The sequence below is a fragment of the Pan paniscus genome, chromosome 4, assembly GCF_029289425.2.
Source record: "Pan paniscus chromosome 4, NHGRI_mPanPan1-v2.0_pri, whole genome shotgun sequence".
Taxonomy (NCBI): Eukaryota; Metazoa; Chordata; class Mammalia; order Primates; family Hominidae; genus Pan; species Pan paniscus.
Genome location: NC_073253.2, coordinates 88741355 through 88746776, shown reverse-complemented (window position 1 = coordinate 88746776; position 5422 = coordinate 88741355).

Genomic DNA, 5422 nt, shown 5'->3' with positions numbered 1-5422 from the left:
TAGCTGTTGGATAGATAAAGCTATTTCCAGCAATTTTTTTTAAAAAGATTCAAAGAAGTTATACTACTGTAAGGAATTTTTTTGTCTGTATATTAGAAATGAACTAGAATGTTTGCACAGAAATCATCTTTTCCTTTCAATTGTCTGTTTCAAAATATCACATAATATTCAAAATCATTTTAATATAGAAAGATTTCTAGAAAGCAAAAATTATTGCTAATATTATTAAAGTAATTACAGTTTAATTCACACACATAGAATCAACTACAAATAATAGAAAGAATCAGTCCATATTGTATTAGTTCGTTTTCATGCTACTGATGAAGACATACCCGGCACTGGGCAATTTATGAAAGAAATAGGTTTAATGGACTTACAGTTCCACATAGCTAGGGAGGCCTCACAATCATGGTGGAAGGCAAGGAGGGGCAAGTCACGTTTTACATGGGTGGTGAGAGGCAAAGAGAGAGAGAGCTTGTGCAGGAAAACTCCTGTTTTTAAAACCATTAGATCTCATGAGACTTATTCACTATGACAAGAACAGCATGGGAAAGACCTACCCCTATGATTGAATTACCTCCCACCGGGTTCCTACCACAACACATGGGAATTGTGGGAGTTACAATTCAAGATGAGATTTGGGGTGGACACAGCCAAACCATATCATATATGAACTATGTGATACTCCTCAAAACCCTGGATTACAGTCAGATTAGGACTATTTCTGAGAAATAAAGCGTAGTCGTTAATCTTCAATTTTGTGTCAAAATGCTAGTTACAATGGAATAACATTGTTGCCCACTTCAAGCTAATTGCTTTTTGTGGAAATGATTGCATATATATTTCCACATGTACATCATTTTATCTCTGAAATATATGATCACCCACGTATCTGGAAAAACACTCTTCATTATTAATTTGTATAGTTATTCATATCAGCCATTGTCATATAAATCTTTTCCTTCAGTAATTTTTAGAGATAAAATCCTTCATTTAAGAATAATTTAAAGTTAATGGTAGAATTATATAACAGAGAAGATAGTAATTATAGCTACAATAATGATTTTGCTAATGTCCATCATCAATCTGATGGTGTAGCTATCTGCAGAAATCATTAGGTTACCAAAATTAATGTATTATCCAGAGGCAAAATTTCTTTTGAAATATTTACTGAGTTCCCAATATATGTCATGACCTGTGTTGGCATGGGTGATAGATTTGTTTCTATCTTCAAAGACTAAAATCTAATACTATAACAGAAAATCTTAAATATTTTTCATGCGTATAACCTGGCCTTCATTCTTTTAATCCAAAACATTAGGGCTACAAATACTGTTTATTTCACCAAGGATTATAGAGTTATGTCATGTTCTGTTGACTATTATTATTTATGACATAATTTTGAACAATAAATTATGATTTGAGAAGAAGAAATTAGGTAAAAATGATGAGGAATACTTAGAGCTAAGCAATACAAAAGAAAAGCTTTGGAGGTGAATTCAAATCCTAAAGGATGACACTGAAGTACAACTTGATTGTAAAACTAGTTTTGTAACTAGATAAATATCCTTATTCATTTAACTTTTATTTGTATTTAAAAATAATAATTGGGCCAGGAGTGGTGGCTCATTCCTGTAAACCCAGCACTTTGGGAGGCTGAGGCAGGTGGATCACTTGAGCTAAAGTGTTCAAGACCAGCCTGGGCAACATGGCAAAACCCCCTCTCTAAAACCAAACCACATAAATTAGATGAGTATGGTGGTGCACATCTGTGGTCCCGGCTACTTGGGAGGCTGAGGCATGAGAATCACTTGAGCTCAGAGGAGGTGGAGTTTGCAGTGAGCTATGATTACACCACTTCACTCCAGCCAGGGCTACAGAGCAAGATCCTGTCTAAAACTAAATAAATGAGTAATAGAAATAATAATTGTACCAGAGTTAACATTCCTAATGCTTATATATTGTAGGCTTTGAACTAAATTTGTTAAGTAAATTCTCATTCCTGAAAACTCTACCCTGAGGTATGCATTATTATTATCCATCACATTTTATAGAAGATCAAACTTCTGTAGCAAATGAGCTTGAATTCACAATTTTAGTAGTGAGCAGAGCTAGAAATAAAACACAGGATAAATTTAGAGTGCATGATATAAACACTATAATAAGGTTACTAGTATAAGATATGAATTTCAGAGAAATCTTTTGAGCTCCCAAAGAGATCGAGTAAAACAGTCAATCGGTATCTACTGGGGTTCAAAATATGCTAATACTTGTCCATCTTCCTATTAGAAATAAGATAAGGATGTCTCTCAAACTAAAGCTTTCTACACTTAAAAAAAAGACAACTATATTTGTTATCTATTAACCTAAGATCAAATGAAAGATTCACAAAGTTTTCTCATGGACACCGAATCTGACAGCGGAAATTCACATACATAGACAGACTACATTTTTCAGATATTGCTACACAGTAGGGAGTACTAAAGAGGTCAACATAAGCTGATGCAGGCACAGCTCCTAAAACTGTATCACTAGCACTGCAGCTTTTTTTCCCTACTGATTTCTACTAATTCCTGACCCAATAATATGCCAGTCTATATATGTGGAGACCAGATACACCAGGTCAGTATGTACTTCACTAATCATAGCACTCAACTTTCTAATCTTATGCTCGCTTTGATGTCTGGCACATATTAGGACACAGACTTTTTTTTTTTTTTCTTTTTTGAGATGGAGTCCTACTCTGTCACCCAGGTTGGAGTGCAGTGGCACCATCTCAGCTCACTGCAACCTCTGCCTCCTGGGTTCAAGTGATGCTCTTGCCTCAGCCTCCTGAGTAGCTGGGATTACAGGCACCCACCACCATGCCCGGCTAAATTTTTTTTGTGTGTTTTTAGTAGAGACGATATTTCACCATGTTGGCCAGGTTGGTCTTGAACTCCTGATCTCAAATGATCCAGCCACCTTGACCTCCCGAAGTGCTAGGATTACAGCTGTGAGTCACCATGTCTGGACAGGATACAGCCTTTTTAAATCAATTTATGTATGATTCTAGTGACTTTCAAATTTATACTTGACAGTCTTCTGGAAGTAAATGAAAAAATAGTTAAAGACTTTAAAATAAAACACTGACAAAGTCAAAGTCTAAGTATTTTTCATGTGAATAGACTTGGCTTCATTCTTTTAATCAAAGACATTGGATAAAAACAGTAGTGTTCCTGTAGTCCAAGCTACTTTGTGAGATGAGGCAGGAAGATCTCTTGAGCCTGAGTCCAGCCAAGGCAACATAGCAAGATGCCATCTCTAAAATAATAACAATAATAATGATAATAATAATAGTAATAGTAATCTGTGGCTCTTTAAGAAAGATAGATTTTCTACTGTACCCATAGCTTAAAGTGTATATGTAATCCCTGTGCATTAAGGGTACAGATCAATGCAAAAATTAATTCTGTGTTTACTTGTTTATGACCATGTAGAATAGTTCAAACATACGCCTTATTATTAGGAGTTATGAAACCAACCAGAGACTTTTTTAGTTTTCTATATATAAAAATATAATGTAAATGTGCTGCACAATGCCTCATGATAAAAGGCACATGATAAAAGGCACCTGGTGATTTTGAGTGGTATCTCAAAATCACTTCCAGGTGATTTTATGAACCTTATGCCAAATAAGATGAGAAAATATGTAAGCTCTTACAGCAGAAGAAGTTAGAGGTCAAAGAAACCTCAGTCATTTTTACTAGCAAAGCTTGCTTTAAAAATATTTAGGCTTCAAATGCATTCGCTTTTTACCAGGCTTTTCAATATATATAAAAGAAAGACCAAAAAACTGAAGTAGCAAAGAAGTGAATACCAGAAAAAAAAAAAAGAAAGAGATAAAGGAAATGAGCATAGGTTTGAAATATTTCAGAGACTAGCACAAACTGGGTTATATGTTCTTTCTTTGGGCATTTTTTATGTTTGAAGAGAATGTTCTGTTCCCACAGAGAGACCTACTAAGAACAGCAAATGAAAAAGAGTGAGAAAGGAAAGAATAGCTCTCTGTATACTAATACTTTATTTATTTATTTATTTATTTATTTATTTTAAATATTTTATTTTTGGAGACAGAGTCTTGTTCTGTCACCAAGGCTGGAGTGCAGTGGTGATCATAGCTCACTGCATCTTCAAAGTCATGAGCTCAAGCAATCCTTCTGCCTCAGCCTTTTGAGTAGCTGGGACTACAGGCACACCAACATGCCCAGGTAATTTTTTTGTTGTTGTTGTTGTTTACTAGAAATGAGGCCTCACTATGTTGCCCAGGCTGATCTTGAACTTCTGGCCTCAAGTGATCCTCCTGCCTCAGCCTCCCAAAGTACTTCAGAGTACTTTAGAAACATCAAACTAACATTCCAAATGGGTGGTATCACAGATAGCATGGCTTGAAATACATGTCTTCTTAAAAAATTCAACTTCATCACAGCACACTTTACATACAATGAAATTCACTAATTTTAATGTGCAGTTCAAGGAACTTTGACAGATGTATATAGTTGCATTACCACCACCAAAGTCAAAATGCAAAATAGTTCTATTATACCAACGAGTTTCCTATTCCAATTCTCAAGAAATCCCTTCCCATCACTTAGCCTGTGGGGTACAGCAAGGGGGTCAAGGTATCTCAGGCGAAAGGAAAAGGAGGGGTAAGTCAATCAATATGTATTGAGGATGCACAGCACATGCGGCCTTGTAGGTCAGAGGAGGTCAAGGACTTTGGGTTTACTCTAAATGAAATGGGAGGCATGGGAGGGTTTTGAGCAAAGGAGTGGTCTGATTTAGGTTTTGAAAGGAATATGGAGAAACTATATGTATACAAGTGTTGAACAAATAAGTAAATATACTATAGGTGATAAGAGCCAGGCTTCTCACTGCTGGAGAAAGAAGTTACAAATGAGAAATGAGGGAAGGAATGCTAGAATGATTCTTGTGGGTGGGAATTGGCATCATCAGTATGCCCTCATGTGTGTACAGCTAGCTAGATAGAGAAATAAATACAGACATGCCTGTAAACATGGGTTACATGTGTGCATGTGTGTGTGTATGTGTGTGTATTGCCATCTTAACAGTAGTATGTTTTCCAATCAATGAACACAGGCTGTCTTTCCATCAATTTAGGTCTCTTTAAAAATGTATTTCCAGCTGGACGCGGTGGATCACACAGTAATCCCAACACTGTGGGAGGCTGAGGTGGGCGGATCACTTGAGGTCAGGAGTTCGAGACCAGCAACATGGTAAAACTCTGTATTTACCAAAAAAATGCAAAAATTAGCCAGACGTAGTGGCACGCATTTGTAATCCCAGATACTCAGGAGGCTAAGGCACGAGAATCGCTTGAACCCGGGAGTTGGAGGTTGCAGTGGGCTGAGATTGTGCCACT